This window comes from Nycticebus coucang, chromosome X (assembly GCF_027406575.1).
Source record: "Nycticebus coucang isolate mNycCou1 chromosome X, mNycCou1.pri, whole genome shotgun sequence".
Taxonomy (NCBI): domain Eukaryota; kingdom Metazoa; phylum Chordata; class Mammalia; order Primates; family Lorisidae; genus Nycticebus; species Nycticebus coucang.
Genome location: NC_069804.1, coordinates 61487729 through 61508776, shown reverse-complemented (window position 1 = coordinate 61508776; position 21048 = coordinate 61487729). Strand labels below are relative to the sequence as shown.

Below are 21048 nucleotides of genomic sequence, written 5' to 3'. Positions count from 1 at the left end.
GAATTTCCCGATCATTGTGAAAGACACAGAAATTCATATAGTTTCACAAGGCCAGTAGGATTCAATCCAAATAAAGCTTCTTATAGACACCTTGTAATTAAACTTTGCCCAAGTTACTATGAAGGAGAAAATCCTTCAAGCAACCAGGTATAAAAGTCTTATCTACCAAGGGAAAAATATCAAGATGACCACACACCTTACAGCTGAAATTTTTAAATCAGAAGAGGATGTTCATCAACCTTTAAACTTCCTAAAACAATTTTTAGCCAAGGATCCTGTATCCTGCTAAACTGAGTTTCATTTGTGATGGAGAAATCAAATATTGTACTGACATCCAAATAGTGAGGAAACTTGCCATAATTAAATCAGCTTTACAAGAAGTACTAAGAACCATTCTCGGTAATGACCAGCACAGTGGTCTACCACCAAATCCAGAAGTTAAAGAACAAATCCTGGCTTCCACAATGGTGAAAGGGATAAAAATAAGCTTTGGACCTCTGAAAAACGAGATGACCAAAACTCTACCATACCTATCAATTCTCTCAATAAAGATGAATGGCTTGAATTCTCCTCTAGAAAGGCACAGGCTGGCTGACTAGATACAAAAGTTCAGGCCAGGTATCTGTTGTCTCCAACAAACGCACCTAACCTCAAAGGATAAAACGAGACTCAGGGTGAAGGGATGGAAAATAGTAATCCAGGGAAATGGAAATCAGAAAAGACAGGGGTTGCAATTTTATTTCCAGATACAACTGGATTTAAACCAACAAAAATAAGGAAAGATAAGGATGGACACTAGATACTGGTCAAGGGAAGCATACAACATGAAAAGATTTCAATAATTAACATTTACTTACCCTACCTGAATGCTCTTCAATTCATAAACCCTAACTGAACTGAATAATATATCTTTCTGCACCGTAATAGTTGGAGATTTTAAGACCCCTTTGGCAGTGCTGAACAGATTCTCCAAGCAGAAATTAAAGAAATAATGGACTTCAACATTACCCTAAAACAAATGGAAATAAAAGATATATACAGAACATTCCATACTAACAAAACTGATTATACATTCTTCTCTTGAACCCACAGATCATCCCCCAAAATTGATCATATGTTAGGAGACAAGTGTTATCTGAACAAATTCAAAACAAATTATTTCTCATATCTTCTCAGATCATCATGGAATAAACGTTGAACTCAATAGTAACAGAAATCTTCATACTCAAATAAAATAATCTTATGATGAATGATACCTGGGTCAAAGAGAAGATTAAGAAGGAAATCATTAGATTTCTGGAACAAAACAGTAATGAAGCCACAAACTATCAAAACACGGGGGATACAGCAAAGTCAGTCTTTAGAGGAAAATTTAAAGCATTAGATGCCTTTATTAAGAAAACAGAACAAGTCAACAACTTAATGAGCCATCTCAATCAACTGGAAAGGAATAGCAATGCACCCCCAAACCTAGCAGAAGAAAAGGAATAACCAAAATTAGATCAGAATTAAATGAAATTGAAAACAAAAGAATCATTTGGAAGATCAGTAAATAAAAAAGTTGTTTCTTTGAAAAGATTAATAAAATTGATAAACTCTTTACCAGACTAACAAGAAACAGAAGAATGCAATCTCTAATAAATTCAATCAGAAATTATAAAGGTGAAATAACAACAGATACCACAGAAATACAAAAGATACTCAATGATTACTACAAAAAACACTATGCCTGGAAATATGAAAATATAGACGAAATGGACCATTACCTGCAAGCACACCACCTTCCTAAACTCAACCAGAAAGCATTAGAAATTTTGAATAGACCTACATCAAGCACTGAAATTGCATCAACTATATAAAATCTCCCAAAAAAAGAAAAGCCCTAGACCAGATGGTTTCATACCAGAATTCTACCAAATCTTCAAAGAAGAACTGGTTCCTATATTGCATAATTTATTCCAAAACACAGAAAAGGAAGGAATCCTCTCTAACATGTTCTATGAAGAAAATATCACCCTGATCCCCAAACCAGGAAAGAAACCAGCAAAGAAAGAAAACTATAGACCAATATCATTAATGAATATCACTGCAAAAATATTCAATAAGATCCTAGCAAGCAGAATACAGCAACACATTAAAAAGTTACAACCCGTAATTAAGTGTGTTTTATACTAGGGATGCAAGTTTAGTTTAACACATGTAAATCCATAAATATAATTCACCACGTAAATAAAATAAAAACAAAGACCATATTCTCTCAATTGAAGCAGAAAAGATTATTGATAATTTCTAGCATCCTTTCTTGATAAGAACACTTAAGAAAATTGGCTTAGGTAGGACATTTCTTAAACTGATAGAGGCCATCTACAACAAATGCACAGCCCACATCATAATGAATGGAGTAAAACTAAAAGCATTTCCATTTATTTGTGGAACCAAAGATGCCCACTGTTGCCACAACTATTCAACACAGTACTGAGAGTCCTAACTATTGCAATAAGGCAAGAGAAGGAGATCAGGGGTATTCAAATGTAGACAGAGGATGTCAAACATTCATTCTTTTTAGATGACATGATCTTATACCTGGAAAACCCCAGGGACTCAACTACAAAGATCTTAGAAGTGATCAAGGAATATAACAGCATCTCAGGATATAAAATCAATGGCCACAAATCAGTAGCCTTCACCTATGCCAACAACAGTCAAGCCAAGAATAAAATCAAACTCTCTGTACTTTTTACAGTAGCTCCAAAGAAGATGAAATATGTGGAAATATAGCTAACAAAGGATGTGAAAGATCTCTGTAAAGAGAACTATGAAACCCTGAGAAAAGAAATAGCAGATGACATTAACAAATGAAAGAATATACCATGCTTGTGGATGGGAAGAATTGACATTGTTAAAATGTCCATATTACCCAAAACAATCTACAGATTTAATGCAATCCCCATTAAAGTACCAATGTTATATTTTGAAAAACTTGAAGAAAATAATACCTCATTTCATATGGAACAAGGAAAAACCCTGAATAGCCAATATAATTTGCAGATATAAAAAAAAAAAAAATTGCACGCATCATGTTATTAGGCTTCAGGTTATACTACAAGTCTATAGTGATCAACACAGCATGGTACTGGTACAAAAATAGAGTTCTAGATATATGAAATAGAATAGAGAATCTATAGATGAATCCAGCCACATACTGTCATTTGAACTTTGATAAGTCTTAACAAAAGCATAAACTGAGGAAAAGAATCCCTATTTAATAAATGGTGCTGGTAGAACTGGTTAACCACTTTTAGAAGATTGAAACTAGACCCACACTTCCCATCATTGACAAAAATTGATTCTTACTGGATCAAAGATGTAAATTTAAGACACAATAATAATTTTAGAAGAGAGTGTAAGACAAACACTTGAAAATATTGGCATGGGAAAAGATTTTATAAGGAAGACCTCCCTGGCAATTGCAGCAACACCAGAATAAATAACTCGGATTTGATCAAGCTAAAATTAGCTTCTGCACAGCTAAGGGCATCACACCCAAAGCAAACAGACAGCCTTCACAATGGGAGATGTCTGCATGTTATGAACATGACAAAGGCCTGATAATTAGAATCTACAGAGAACTCAATCAACAAGAAAAGAGCAAGCAATCCAATTTCTAAGTGGGCAATAGACTTAAGAAGAAACTTCTCTGAAGATGACAGACAAATGACCAACACATGAAAAAAAAAATTGCTCATCATCCGTAATCATCAGAGAAATGCAACTCAAAACCACTGTGATAAATTACCTAACTCCAATAAAATTAGCCTAGATCACAAAGTCCCAAATCTACAGATGCAGATGCATGGATGTGGAGAGAAAAGAACACTTCTACACTGCTGGTGGGATTGCAAACTAATACAACCCTTATGGAAGGAAGTATGGAGAATTCTCTAAGAACTAAAAGTTGACTTTCCATTTGGTCCCATAATCCTATCACTAGGTATCTACCCTGGGGAAGAAAATTCATTTTACCTCAAAGACATTTACACCAGAATGTTTATTTCAGCTCAATTCATAATTACCAAGTCATTGAAGCAACCCAAACACCATTCAACCCATGAATGGATTAATAAATGGTAGTATATGTGTACCATGGAATACTATTCAGCCATAAGAACAGAAGGAGACTTCACATCTTTTATGTTTACCTGGATGACATTCAAACACATTCTTGTTAGTAAATTATGTCAAAAATGGAAAAAATAATATCCAATGTACTCAATACTAATATGAATCCACTGTATAAACAATTACACGTCCATACAAATGATAAAACACAAATATAGCAGCAGTAAGGAGGGAATGAGGATGGGGGGAGGGACACTGGTGGCACAAGGTAGGGAAATTGGCAGTATCTCACATAATGTGCAGTATTAGGGTGTTCAGCACAGCCCATTGGGGAAAGGGGTTTTATACAACTTGAATTTACCTTGGAGGTAAGAAAAATGTAACATAAAGATTTGTACCCTGATGTTAATTTGAAATATAAAAGGATAGACGATAACTTGACAACACCATCAGTGAACAGGACCTGATTGACTCTTATAGAACACATAAAAAGAGCACCACACATGTTCTTTTCATCCTCTCACAGAGCATATACCATGATAGATTGTATCCTTGGCCGTAAAACAAACCTCAATAAATATAAAAGCATTGAGCAAAGTGTGTTGGTACATGTCTGTACTCATAACTACACTGGAGGCTTAAGAGATTCACTGAGCTCAGGAATTCAAGACCAGTCTGGGCAATGAGCAAGACCCTATCTCAACGAAAATTTCTACAAAATTTAGGCCTGGCATAGTGGTTCACACCTGAATCTTAGAATTCTGGGAAGCTGAGGCAGATGGATTGCTTTAGCTCACGAGTTTGAGACCATTCTGAACAAGAGTGAGACCCCTTCTCTTAAAAATTGGCTGGGCATTGTAGTGGGCACATGGGGTCCCAGCTACTTGGGAAGCTGAGGCAAGAGGATTGCTTGGGCCCAGAAGGTTGAGGTTGTATTGAGCAATGATCCAAGGGCGACAAAGGGAGACTCTGTCTCAAAAAATAATAATAAAAGAAAGAATATGGACACATCAAAGATGATTGACTAGTAGCAACACCCAGCAGAGGCCATTGACCACAGGGAGAAAAACTGGACAGAATTAGATTCTATGAAGCCAAAGGTGGAGAGCTGAGCCAAGAAAGAAGTTCTGCAAGCTGTGACTCTAAGGAAGATCATTCAAGAAAACAAATTATAGGTAAAAAGCCTATTTTTTTTTAAGACAGAGTCTCACTTTGTCATGTTCAGTAGAGTGCTGTGGCATCACAGCCCACAGCAACCTTCAACTCTTGGGCTTAAGCGATTCTCTTGCCTCAGCCTCCCGAGTATCTGGGACTACAGGCGCCCACCACAATGCCCAGCTTTGTTGTTGTTGTTGCAGTTGTTATTATTGTTTAAGCTGGCCAGGACCAGGTTCAAACCCACCACCCTTGGTATATGGGGCCAGCGCCCTACCCACTTAACCACAGGTGCCGCCTGACAAAACCTATTGCCTAGAGGATGGGAGACCCCTGCCCCAAGCAGGACGCTTGCCACAAGCTCTCTGCAAGTGAGCAGGGGACAAAACATCTCTCATTTTACCTCACTGGAGAGACCCGCTAAACACTAGGTCTCCTTCTCCAGGGAAGTCCCACTTGTGAACCTGGACACCACCCTGCCTGGAATAAAATAGAACATCTATTTTTCCCCACTATTCTGAACTCCCAGTCCACCCTTCCACCCGCACATGGCAGTCTGAAGTTCTGCCCTCAGCAGAGCCCAGACTGTCTGGTCTTTTCCTGAGACATCTGGTGATAGTATGGACTGTTGAACATCAGCATGGAATCTGTGACTTGTTGGAAAAACAGTAGGTGTGGGAAGAAAGGGACACAAGACAGGAGGAGGAGCAGTCCCCTGGTTATGACTATGCCCAGCCAGAGGTGGTGTTGACTCCCGATTCTGGCTGTATCTGGTGGGAGCATAGAAAGGTGCCCGTGAGTGGGGGAGTGGTCGCCCAGTGTGGACTCCTGTGAGCAGTGGTGTGGACTCCCAGTGCAGACTGAGCCTGGAGGTCATGGTCCCATACCCTCGGCTTTAACTGTGTCCATGGGGCAGGAGTGCTGATGCCCAGTTGGGGCTTTGATGGGCAATGGTGGCTCACCAGAGGGGACAGGGCACCATACCCTCAGGTTTGCAGGACAGAACTAACTATGGATTTATATCCACTGTTGGAAACCCTTTGATCCCTCTCTGTTGAGTAGGATTTGTACTGCCTGAAACAGACTGGTTAGAAATCGCCTCTGGGACTGTCCACCCAGGAACACTCAGAGGTTGACCTGTGGAAATTCTGTAGCAGAAAAGAACTGAGTGGTGGGAGTGGGGCACTGCAGCTATCTGTATCTTTCCCCAGCTGAGATTTAAACCTAATACTGTGACTTCTTAGGATAGGGTACAGGTAGGCTTATTTCAAAACTGAGCCAGCTTGTGCTGTCTCACCAAGTAGGTCCTTAGAGTCTCTGGCCAAAACTCGGAAAGGGACCTTCGTAAGGTTGTAAGGGATAAGCCACAATTACAAGGCTTACCACGTAGGTAAGGGGCTGATTAACTCCACTACCTGGAACCTCAAATTCATTAATTCTCATCCTACCAGTTTTAATAACTAAATGGTGGAAAATAAACATGGGACAGAACCAAGGGAAGAACTCTGACAAGATCAATAATCAGAGTAGATCAACACCTCCAAGGAATGACAAAGGAGATACAACTGAAGATGCCATGGATAGACAAATGGCTGAAATCAGAAATAGAATTCAGAATATGAATGGAAAATGAGATAAATAGAATGGAGGAAAACATGGAAATAGAAATTCAAAGAGTAGTTCTAAAGTTGTCTCAAGAAATCAGTGAATTCCAAGATAAAGTCACCAAGGACATGGACATAATGAGAAAAGAGATGGCAGAGCTCAAGGAAATGAAAAAGTTATTCAAGGTAGAGTTGACCAGGCAGAAGAAAAGATCACTGAAATTGAAGACAAAGCTTTTGAACAAAAAAAAAAAAAAAAAGCTTTTGAACATTCTCAAATAGTCAAAGAGGGAGACAAATGGATAGCAAAAACTGATCATTCCCTGAGAGAGTTGTGCGATCACTCCAAAACAGCAAACATTCATCATATAGGAATTCTTGAAGAAGGAGTGGATGGTCCTTTGGGCACAGATGCTCTTCTCCAAGACATTATGGTGGAAAATTTCCCAAGCATTGCAGGAGATGCAGAAATTCAGATAGTAGACAGTTGCGGAACCCCAGCAACATTCAATCCAAATAAAGCATCTCCTAGACACATTGTGATTAACTTTGCCAAAGTTAATATGAAGGAGAAAATTCTGCAAGCAGCCAGATATAAGGAAAGCATTACCTACAAAGGGAAAAATATAAGAATGACTACAGACTTCTCAGCCAAAACGCTTCAATCTAGAAGAGGAGAGTCATCGACCTTCAGTCTCCTAAAACAAAACAACTTTCATCCCAGGAACTGTACCCAGCTAAACTGAGTTTTATTTGTAATGGAGAAATCAAACACTTTTCTGACTTAACATGTTCATGAAATTTCCGTAACTAAACTAGCTGTCCAGAATATTCTGAGACTCATCCTCCACAATGATCACCACAATGGTCTACCACCAAACTCACACATAAATTGTTGAACAAAACCCAACGTCCACAGTGGTGAAAAGATTAAAATATTCGCTGTGGCAAGGGAGGATGACTGATTCTAGCCAGCTTTCCACAGACGCTCCCATGGAAAAGGAGAGTTAAAGGACAGAAATTTAGCAAGTAACCCAGTGGAATAGAGCTGTGCCAATAGAGAAGGTTGAAGAACGCACATCAACCCTGCTGAGGTGAGCTACGACCCCAAGGATACAAACAAAAGGTACAAAATCCATCGCCAAGCACACAGGAGTCCCCTCCATGAAAACGGCTTAGAGAACTCCATACAAACAAGCAACTCCATACTTTTAGAATTCAAAAGTCCTCTCATTATATCCCACAGGAGAGACCATCTAAAAACTGGACCTACTTCCCCTACTAGGGTGCCATGGCACTCTCCTGCAAGGCATAAAACTGTATATATTCTCTACCAGAAATTCTGAGCTCCCAGCACTCCCCTACACTCTCACTCTGAGATCTGGAAGACTGTCCCCCAGGAATCCAGATTCTTGGGTATTTTCTCGAGAGGTGTGGACAGGGCATGGACTGCTACTGGTCAGTGCTGATTTTGCGGCATGGGAATAAGGAGAGGATGGTCACCTGAGAGGGAACCATAAAGGAGTGGCGGTGCCCCGAGGCACAGAGAAGCAGCCGTTTTTGACAACAATAGGGCTCACCCCTGGATATTCCGGAGTCACACCCCCTGTCTCTCTGGGCAACCAGAGGATGCCAGGCATCTTCTCTGGTGGCAGCCACTGGTGGAACAGATCTGGGATGGAAATGCAGGCCCTGTGAGTAAAGTGTTTTCCTGAGGCGGTATGGGCATGGGCAGAGCATGGGGACTGGAATACACAAGCGCAGAGCTGGCAGATTCCCAGAGTGGGGCTGACCCAGAGGACCACTTTACTGAGCCTAAGACCACCTGGCCCTCAGGGGATCATTAGCAGAGACAAAGAAGGGCAGGCAGAGGCTGGAACTAACAGCTAACAGTGCTGCTGGAATACAAATGGCAGCCAAGACCAGGCAGCCACACAGACAGGGCCTGAGGGGCAGGTTCTGTGAACTCTAACAGCATCTCTTCTTCAGGGGAATATAACCAGGACGGAAACAAATTCTGAGAAATTGTTCTGTTCTGTCAGTAACATCAATCAGGGGCGAGGCTAGAACTGATGGAACAACCCCAGACTCCATTAAGCACCCAAGGTTCTGAGGCCTCACCTCTCCCTGCTGGAAAGTGGCAGAGAGCAGCGTCCTGGCTAAGGAGACATAGATGTCCCTGAGACTCTGGCAGGTGCAACCCCCTGGAGTATCTGCTCATTGGAGGCAAGTGGGTCACAGCCCTGCGGGGTTATCAGTGACTGGGTGTGACAGACATGCAAGGTAGGGAAGGAGGCATCAACCTTCCAAGACTAATCTATTTGTTGAGTGGGTCCTCCTGACCTCACAGAGCACCAGAGCAAGTCATATTTGATTTATCAGCAGACCCCTGCAATCTAGTTGCCAGGGTCCTTTTAAACTCTCCCACCTGATACAGGTGCTGGCTGACACAATTGATTTGGACCTCTTGAGCTGGGCCAATTGCCCGAGGACTATCCAAGTGGTACCCTGGGTATGTGGTTGTGGGAAGGTTTGATTTTCCTTTTCCAATTGTTCCCTGTGGGGAGGCGGGGTGACTTAATTGATAGTATTTCTCCACAGCTGAGACTTCAACCCAGAGTGACTGATTTCCTAGGGTAGAACAATGACCAGCTGAAAACAAGACAGAGCCACTTAGCCCCACTACACCAAGCAGGTCCCCAGTTTCTCAGTCTGTGGCACTATACGGATCCTTTACAAAGCTCCAGGGGAAAAGGTACAGGCACCAGTCCCAGCTTTTGAGCAAAGGGCTGCTTATCACTACTCCTGGAACCCCAAACCTAACTTTTCTTTATCCGCTCATGTACTAAAATGGTGTGAAATAATCATGGGGCAGAATCAGCAGAAAAACTCCATTAACATGAATAACCACAGTAGATTACCCCCCCCAAGGAAAGATATGGCAGATGCAACTGAAGATCCCATTCATAAACAGATGGCCGAGATGTCAGAAATTGAATTCAGAATTTGGATTGAAAACAAGATTAATAGAATGGAGGAAAACTTGGAATTAGAAATTCCCGGAGCAATTCAAAAGTTGTCTCCAGAATTCAACGACTTTAAAGATAAAAACATCAAAGATTTTGACACATTGAGGCAAGAATTTGCAGCCCTCAAAGATCTGAAAAATACAGTAGAATCCCTGAGTAACAGAGTGGAGCAAGCAGAAGAAAGGATTTCTGACATTGAAGACAAAGCTTTTGAAAGCTCCCAAACTCTCAAAGAGGAAGAGAAATGGACACAAAAAATGGTTCATTCCTCAGAAAGCTCCAGGTTAATTCGAAGAAAGCTAATATCCACCTCACTGGAATCCCTGAAAGCGAAGAAGTGGCTTTGCAAGGCACGGAGGCTCTTCACCATGAAATTATGAAAGAGAATTTTCCAGACATGCCAAGGGGTTCTTAACTTCAGACAGCAGACAGTTTCAGAACCCCAGCATAACTCAACCCGAACAAACATCCCTCAGGAACATCATAATTAACTTCACTGTTGTTAATTTGATGACAAAAATTCTGAAAGCAGCCAGATGTAAAAAAACCATAACCTACAAAGGGAAGAATATTACAATGACTGCAGATCTCTCTACTGAAACCTTTCAAGCCAGAAGAAGGTGGTCATTGACTTTTAATCTCCTAATACAAAATAACTTTCAACCCAGGATCCTGTATCCAGCTAAACTGAGTTTCATTTATCATGGAGAAATTAAACACTTTAATGACATTCACATGTAGAAGAAATTTGCCATAACTAAACCAGCTCTTCAGGATATTTTCAGATCTAGCCTCTAAAATGACCAGCACAATCCTCTACCATGAAAGTAAACTCACTAAGAATCTTTTCATCAAACTCCAATTTCCACAGTGGTAAAAGGATTAAAAATGTCCACTGGAATTTCAAGAAACTTCATACCCAAAATTTTACCAGACTTATGAATATTCTCCATTAAAGTGAATGTGGCTTAAACTACCCAAAACAGGCAGAGGTTGGCTGACTTGATGAAAAAACTCAGGCCAGATATCTGCTGTATACAAGAATCTCATCTTACCTTAAAAGATAGATATAGACTTAGGGTGAAGGTATGGTCATCGATATTTCAGGCCAATGGAAATCAGAAAAAAGCAGAAGTTGCAATTCTATTAGCAGATAGAATAGGCTTTAAACCAACAAAAGTAAGGAAGGATAAAAATAGTCACTTCATATTTGTTAAGGTTAATACTCAATATGATAAGATTTCAATTATTAATATTTATGCCCCCAACCAAAATGTGCCTCAATTTACAAGAGAAACTCTAACAGACATGAGCAATTTGATTTCCTCCAGCTCCATAATAGTCAGAGATTTTAACACTCCTTTGGCAATGTTGGATACATCCTCCAATAAGAAGGTGAGCAAAGAAATTTAAACCTCACCATCCAACATTTGGATTTAACAGACATATACGGAACATTTCATCCCAGCAAAACTGAATACACATTCTTCTCATCAGCCCCTGGAACATACTCCACAATCGATCACATCTTAGGTCACAAGTCTAACCTCAGTAAATTTAAAGTAATAGAAATTATTCCTTGCATCTTCTCAGACCACCATGGAATAAAAGTTGAACTCAGTAACAATGGTAATCTGCATACTCATCCAAAAACATGGAAGTTAAATAACTTTATCCTGAATGATAGCTGGGTCATAGATTAGATGATGAAGGAAATTACCACATTTTTGTAAAAAAAAAAAAAAAAACGACAATGAAGACACAAATTATCAGATCCTCTGGGATATCACAAAGGCAGTCCTACAAGGGAAATTATAGCACTGCAAGCCTTCCTGAAGAGAAGAGAAAGAGAGGAAGTTAACAACTTAAAATGGGACATCTCAAGCAACTGGAAAAGGAAGAACATTTCAAACGCAACCCAGTAGAAGAAAAGAAATAACCAAAAGTACAGCAGAATTAAATGAAATTGAAAACAAAAGGATTATACAACAGATCAATAAATCAAAAAGTTGCTTTTTTGAAAATGTCAACAAAATAGATAAAACTTTGGCTAACCTTACCAGGAAAAAAAGTAAAATCTCTAATTTCATCAATCAGAAATGATGAAGTTGAAATAACAACAGACTCCTCAGAAATTCAAAAAATCCTTAATGAATATTACAAGAAACTTTATTCTCAGAAATATGAAAATCTGAAGGAAATTGACCAATACTTAGAAGCAGGTCACCTTCCAAGACTTAGCCTGAATCAAGTGCAAATGTTGAACAGGCCTATATCCAGTTCTGAAATAGAATCAACCATACAAAATCTCCCTAAAAAGAAAAGCCCAGGACCAGATGGCTTCACATCAGAATTCTACCAAACCTTTATAGAAGAACTAGTACCTATATTACTCAACCTGTTCCAAAGTATAGAAAAAGAAGGAATACTGCCCAACATATTCTATGAAGCAAACATCACTCTGATCCCCAAACCAGGAAAAGACCCAAAAAGAAAAGAAAATTATAAACCAATATTACTAATGAATATAAATGCAAAAATATTCAACAAGATCCTAACAAACAGAATCCAGCAACACATCAAACAAATTATACATCATGACTAAGTGGGTTTTATCACAGGTTCTCAAGGCTGGTTCAGTATATGTAAATCTGTAAATTTAATTCAGCACCAAAACAAATTAAAAAACAAAGACCATAACATTGTCTCAATCGATGCAGAAAAGACTTTTGATAATATCCAGCAAAATATTGGATCAGAACACTTAAGAACTTCGTGATCAGAACACTTAAGAAAATTGGTCTTATAGGAACATTTCTTAAACTGATAGAGGCCATGTACAGGAAACCTACAGCCAATTTCGTATTGAATGGAGTTAAATTGAAATCATTTCCACTCAGATCAGGAACCAGGCAAGGTTGCCCATTGTCTCCATTGTTCTTTAACATTGTAATGGAAGTTTTTGCCATTGCAATTAGGGAAGAAAAGGCGATCAAGGGTATCCATATAGAGTCAAAAGAGATCAAACTTTCACTCTTCGCAGATATGATTGTATATCTGGAAAACACCAGGGATTCTACTACAAAACCCTTAGAGGTGGTCAGGGAATACAGCAGCATCTCAGGTTACAAAATCAACATTCATAAATCGGTAGCCTTTATATATACCAACAATAGTCAAGCTGACAAAACAGTCAAGGACTCTATTCCATTCACAATAGTGCCAAAGAAGATGAAATATTTGGGATTTCATCTAACAAAGGACGTGAAAGATCTCTATAAAGAGAACTATAAAATTCTAAAAAAAGAAATAGCTGAAAATGCTAAAAAATGGAGAAACATACCATACACATGGCTGGGAAGAATCAATATTGTTAAAATGTCCATACTACCCAAAGCAATATACAATTTTAATGCAATCCCTATTACAGCTCCACTGTCATACTTTAAAGATCTTGAAACAATAATACTTCGTTCTATATGGAATCAGAAAAAACTTTGAACAGCCACGACATTACTCAGAAATAAAAACAAAGCAGGAAGAATCATCCTACCAGACCTCAGACTATACTATAAATCAATAGTGATCAAAACAGCATGGTACTGGCACAAAAACTGAGAGGTAGATGTATGGAACAGAATAAAGAACCAAGAGATGAACCTAGCTACTTACTGTTATTTGATCTTTGACAAGCCGATTAAAAACATACAATGGGGAAAAGATTCCCTATTTAACAAATGGTGCTGGGTGACATGGCTGGCGACCTGTAGAAGACTGAAAGTTGACCCACACCTTTCACCACTAAATAAGATAGACCCTCACTGGATTAAAGATTTAAACTTAAGACATGAAACTATAAAAATACTAGAAGAGAGTGCAGGGAAAACTCTTATAGTAATCGGCCTGGGTGAATATTTTATGAGGAGGACTTCCCGGGCATTTGAAGCAGCATCAAGAATACACTACTGGGACCTGATCAAACTAAAAAGCTTCTGTACAGCCAAGAACACAATAAGTAAAGCAAGCAGACAGCCCTCAGAATGGGAGAAGATATTTGCAGGTTATGTCTCCAACGAAGGTTTAATAACCAGAATCCACAGAGAACTCTAACATATTAGAAGAAATGAACAAATGATCCCATCTCAGGGTGGGTAAAGGATTTGAAGAGAAACTTCTCTGAAGAAGACAGGTGCACGGCCTACAGACATATGAAAAAATGCTCATCATCCTGAATCATCAGAGAAATGCAAATCAAAACTACTTTGAAATATCATCTAACTCCAGTAAGATTAGCCTATATCACAAAATCCCAAGACCAGAGATGTTGGCGTGGATATGGAGGAAAGGGAACACTTCTACACTGAATGCAAACTAATCCGTTCCTTTTGGAAAGATGTTTGGAGAACACTTAGAGATCTAAAAATAGACCTGCCATTCAATCCTACAATTCTCTATTGGTATATACCCAGAAGACCAAAAATCACATTATACCAAAGATATTTGTACCAGAATGTTTATTGCAGCCCAATTCATAATTGCTAAGTCATGGAAGAAGCCCAAGTGCCCATCGACCCACGAATGGACTAGCAAATTATGGTATGTGTACACCATGGAATATTATGCAGCCTTAAACAAAAATGGAGACTTTACTGCTTTTATGTTTACATGGATGAAGCTGGAACTTATTCTTCTTAGCAAAGTATCTCAAGAATAGAAGAAAAAGTATCCAATGTACTTAGCCCTACTATGAAACTAATTTATGGCTTTCATATGAAAGCTATAATCCATTTATAACCTAAGAATATGGGGAATGTGGAGAGGGTGGAGGGGGGTTTTTGGAGGATGGGTGGAGAGAGGGTGATTGGTGGGATCACACCTACAGTGCATCTTACATAGGTGGATGTGTAACTTGATGTAGAGTGTAAATGTCTCAACACAATAACTAAGAAAATGCCAGGAAGGCTATGTTAACCAGTGTGATGAAAATATGTCAAATCGTTTATAAAACCAGTGATTGGTGCGCCATGATTGCATTAATGTACACAGCTATGATTTAAAATAAAGAAAGAAATAATATACAAAAAATAAAAAAATAAGAAATAAAAATAAAAAATTATATATCCACTGGACATTTGAAAAACATGATGCCCAGAACTCTACAATGCCTATCAATTCTGTCAATTAATATGAATGGTTTAAATTGGTCTTTAAAGAGGCACACATTGGCTGACTGCATACATAAACTCTAAGCAGATATCTACTGTATACAAGAATCTCATCTTACCTTAAAGCATAAAAATGTACTCAGGATGAAGGGATGGGCATCTATAATATAGGCAAATGGAAATCAGAAAAAAGCAGGTGATGTAATATTATTAGCAGATACAGTTGGCTTACAACCAACAAAGATAAGGAAAGATAAGAATTGTACCTTCATATTTGTCAAGGGAAACACCCACCATGAAGAGATTTTGATAATTAACATTTATTCACCCTACCAGAATGCTTCTCAATTTATTAAGCAAACCCTAGCAGATATAAACAATTTGATATCTTCCTGCACTATATTAGTTTGAAATGTTAACATGCCTTTGGCAGTTTTTGATAGATCCTCCAAGAAGTAACTAAACACAGAAATAGTGAACTTAAACATGACACTGGAACTAATGGATGTAATAGACATCTACAGAAAACTTTCATCCTATTAAAACTGAATATACATTCTTCTCATCAGCCCATGGATCATCCTCCAAAAGTGATCCTATCTTAAGACATAAGTCTAACCTCAGCAAATTTAAAAGAATAGAAATTGTTCCTTGTATCTTTTCACACCACCATGGAATAAAATTTGAACTCAACAGAAACAGGAATCTTCATACTCAAAGTCATGAAAACTAAATGACCTGGGGCTGAATGAAAGGCTATGTTAACCACTGTGATAAAAATGTGTCAAATGGTTTATGAAGTGAGTGTATGATGCCCCATAATCATATCATTGTATACAGTTATGATTTAATAAAAAAAAAGAAGGAAATCAGCAATTTGGGGGAACAAAATGATAAGACACAAATTATCAAAACCTGTGGGCTATTACAAAGGCAGTTATAAGAGGGAAATTTATAGTGTTGGGAAACTTCATCAAGAAATCAGAAAGAGAGGAAGTCAACTACATAATGGGTCATCTCAAGTACCTGGAAAAGGAAGAACATTCCAACCCCAACCCCATCAGAAGACAAGAAATGACCAACATTAGGGCAGAATTAAATGAAATTGAAAACAAAAGAATCATTCAGAAGATCAACAAAACTAAAAGGTGGTTTTTTTGAAAAGATTCACAAAATTGATAAACCTTTGGCTAACTTAACAAGAAACAAAAACATAAAGTCTCTAATATAATCAATCAGAAATGATAAAGGAGAAATAACAACAGACAACTCAGAAATTCAAAAAATCATCAATGATTACTACAAAACCTTTATTCTCAGCAATATGAAAATATGTAGGAAATGGACCACTACTTGGAACCACACCACCTTCCTAGACTCAACCAGAAAGAATTAGAAATTATGGATAAACCTTTATCAATCACTAAAATAGCAACAACTATTCGAAATCTCCCAGAAAAGTCTGGGAGCAGATGGTTTCACATCAGAATTCTACCAAACCTTTAAAGAGAACATAGTGCCTATATTATACAACCTTTTACAAAACATAGAAAAAGAAGGCATACTTCCCAACACATTCTATGAAGCAAATATCACCCTGATCCCCAAACCAGGAAAGAACCCCAAAAAGAAAGAAACTGTAGCCCAATATGATTAATGGATATTGTTGCAAAAACACTCAATAAGCTCCTAGCAAACAGAATTCAACAACACATCAAAGAAAGTATACACAATGACCATGTTGGTTTTATCCCGGAGTCTCAAGGTTGGTTCAATATATATAAATCTATAAATATAATACATCACATAAACAAAAGAAAAAACAAAGATCATATGATTCTCCCAATTTCTGCAGAAGAAGCTTCTGATAATATCCAGCAGCCTTTCATGATCAGAACACTTAATAAAATAGGCTTAGATGGGTCATTTCTTAAACTGATACAGGCAATATACAGCAAACCCACAGCCAATATCATATTGAATGGAATACAATTGAAAACATTTGCACTCAGATCTGGAACTAGGCAAGGATGCCTTACTGTCTCCTTAGTAATACTATTCAACATAGTAATGGAAGTCTTAGCCATCACAATCAGGCAAGAGAAAGTGATCAAGGGTATTTCAATGGGGTCAGAGGAGGTCAAACTCTCACCCTTCGCAGATGATATGATCCTATACCTGGAAAATTCCAAGAACTCAACTACAAAACTCTTGGAAGTGATTAAGGAATACAGCAACAACTCAGGATCCAAAATCAAGTTACAAAACAGTAGCTTTTATATATACCAACAATAGTCAAGCTGAAAATATAGTCAAGGACTCTAAGCCTTTTACAGTAGTACCAAAGAAGATGAAATATCTGGGAATTTACTAACAAAGGACATGAAAGATCTCTATAATGAGAATTAGGAAACTCTGAGAAAATAAATAGCTGAAAATGTTAACAAATGTAAAAACATACCATGCTCATGACTGGGAAGAATCAACATTGTTGAAATGTCCATCCTACCCAAAGCAATCTACAGATTTAATGCAATCCCTATTAAAGCACTGTTTTCATACTTTAAAGAGCTTGAAAAAAATAGTACTTTGTTTTATATGGAATCAGAAAGAAAACTGTATAGCCAATACATTACTCAGAAAAAAAAAAAATCCAGAGGTAGCACATTACCAGAATTCTGGCTATACTATAAATCTATATTGATCAAACAGCATGGTACTGGCACAAAAAACAGATAGGTAAATTTATGGAACAGAATAGAGAGCCAAGATATGAACCCAGCCACTCATTTGATCTTTGATAAGCCTATCAAAAGCATTAATTGAGGAAAAGATTCCTTATTTAACAAATGGTGCTGGGTGAAGTGGCTGGTGACCTGTAAAAGACTAAAACTGGACCCCCACCTTTCACTATTAACAAAAGCTGATTCTCACTAGATAAAAGATTTAAACTTAAAACATGAAACGATAAAAATACTAGAAGTGAGTTCCAGAGAAACACTGTAAGAAATTGGCCTGGAAAAGTAATTCATGAGGAGGACCACTCCCCAGCAATTGAAGCAACACCAAAAATATATTACTGAGATCTGATCAAACTAAAAAGCTTCTGCACAGCCAAGAGCACATTAAGTAAAGTGAACAGACAGCCTTCAGAATGGGAGATTTTTGCAGTTTATGTTTCCAACAAAGGTCTGATAACTAGAGTCTTCAGCAAACTCAAACTAATCAATAAGAAAAGAAGAAATAATCCCTTTTTTGTTGTTGTTGGAAATGGACTTGAACAGAAGTTTCTCTGAAGAAGACAGGTGCATGGCCTATAAACACATGAAAAAATTCTCATCATCTTTAATTATCAGAGAAATGCAAATCAAAACCACTTTGAGATATCATCCAACTCCAGTGAGATTAGCCCACATCACAAAATCCCAAAACTACAATGTTGGCGTGGAAGCAGAGTGAAGGGAACACTTCTACACTGCCGGTGGGAATGCAAACTAATACAACCTTTTTGGAAAGAAGTATGGAGAATTGTCAAGGAACTAAAAATAGACCTACCATTCAATCCTGCAATAACTCTACTAGGTATATACCCAGATGATTAAAAAAAAATCATTTTAAAACAAAGACATTTGCACCAGAATGTTTCTTGCAGCTCAATTCATAATTGCCAAGATATGGAAACAGCCCAAGTGCCTATCAACTCATGAATGGAGTAACAAATTGTGGTATATGTATACCATGGAATACTATGCAGCCACAAAAATACATGGAGACTTTACATCTTTTATGTTTGCCTGCATGGAGCTGGAACATAGTTTTCCCAGTAAAATATCTCACAAATGGAAGAAAAAGTATCCAATGTAATCAATACTACTATGAAACCAATATATAGTCACCTACACATTCATACAAATGATAAAACATAACTATTGTCCAGAAAGAAATAGGAAAGAGAAGGAAGAGGGGAGGGGAGGATGGAAGCCAGAAGGAGGGAGTGTATTTGGTGAGATGTAACCTAAGCATAATGCAATGTTACATTTCAAAACTATTAAGAGTATAAATGTCTTACCACAACAAATAAGCAAGCCAGGTGATTATTATGTGAATCGCTTCAATGTAAGCATTCCACATTGTTTATCAATTCAGCACATTGTACCCCATAAATGCATTCATGTACAAAGTCATAATTTAATAAAGCAAAACAATAATTAAAAAGAAAAAGTTTACAAAATTTAAAGAATTTGAATCACACAGAATATATTTTCATGCTACTATGCAATCAAACTAGAAATAGATAATAGAAAAATAACGAGAAAATCTACAAATACTTGGAAATCACCAAGCATGTCTGTATAATTCATGTGTTAAATATGAAGTCTTAAGGGAAAGAAAGAAATATAATGAGCTAAAAGTAAATAAAAAGATATTAAATGGCTCGGTGCTCCTAGCACAGTGGTTATGGTGCTGACCACATACACCGAGGCTGGTGAGTTAGAACCCAGCCCAGGCCAGCTAAGCAACAATGACAACTACAACAGAAAAATAGCCGGGTGTTGTGGTGGGCACCTGTAGTCCCAGGTCCTCGGAAGGCTGAGGCAAGAGAATCGCTTAAGCCCAAGAGTTTTAGGTTGCTGTGAGCTGTTATGCCACAGCACTCTACCTAGGGTGAAATAGTGAGAATCTGTCTCCAAAAAATGATATTAAAATTTGTAGGATTTAGCTGAATCATTGCCAAAAGTAAAATTTATGGTACTAAATGCTCATATTGGAAAAGATGTCTCTAATCAATAATCTAAAATATTCATCCCAAGAGGTAAGAGTAGGAGAAAACTAAACTCAAAGCAAACTAAAGAGAATAATAAAGATAGCGCAAACATCAATAAAATTGAAAACAGAAAAATAGTAAAGAAAATCAATTAAACAAAAACCTGGTTCTTTGAAAAGAGCAATAAAATCAACAGACTTCTAGCAAGACTGCTAAGGAAAAGATAGAAGACTCAAATTTAAATTAATAGGCACCAGGCATGGTGGCTCATGCCTATAATCCTAGCACTCTGGGAGGCCAAGGCAGGCGAATTGTCTGAGCTTAGGAGTTTAAGCAAAAATGTGATCTTGTCTCTACTAAAAATAGAAAAACTAGTGGCCTGCACTTAGTCCCAGCTACTTGGAAAGCTGAGGCAAGGGGATTGCTTAAGCCCGAGAGTTTGAGGTTGCTGTGAGCTAGGATACCATAGGACTCTACCCAGTGAAACACTCCATCTCAAAAAACAAAATGAGAGAATGAAACAATCTGAAGACATTCAAAGAATTATATGGGATACATTATAAATCACTCTACACTCATGAATTTGACAACTTAGATGAAATAGACCAATTTCTCAAAATACATAAATCTCACCCAATATGAAATAGATAATTTGAATAACCCTATAAATATTAGTGATATTTAATTGAAAACTTTCCCCCAAAGATCTGGCTCAAACAGTTTTATGGGAGAATTTTACCAAATCTTTAACAAAGAATTAACATCAATTCTACACAGTCTTTTCCAGAACACTTCTCAACTCATTCTATGAAGCTATTATTACCCTAATACTAAAACCAGATAAAGACAATAGTACATAGCACTATTAGCCAGTTGGCCAGGCGTGGTAGCTCATGTCTGTAATCCTAGCACCCTGAGAGGCCAAGGTGTGCGAATTGCCTGAGCTCAGGAGTTGAGACCAGCCTGAGCTAGAATGAGAACCCACCTCTAAAAATAGTTGGGGGTTGTGGTGAGTCCCTGTAATCCCAGCTTCTTGGAGGGTGAGGCAAGAAAATTGCTTGAGTCTAAGTTGCTATGAGCTATGTGCCATGGGACTCTACCAGGGGCAACAAAGTAAGACTCTATTAAAAAAAAAAAAAAGACAGTAGTACATAAAAATAACATTTTGGAGCAGTGTCCTCCATCAATATATGTCATAGACTGAATTATTA

The 21048-nt window shown here is 37.9% G+C and overlaps 1 protein-coding gene across 1 annotated transcript in view; it reads left to right on the top strand.

Moving 5' to 3' along the window:
- FAM120C (family with sequence similarity 120C) overlaps positions 1–21048 on the top strand; it is a 127834-nt gene that overhangs the window by 64259 nt on the left and 42527 nt on the right.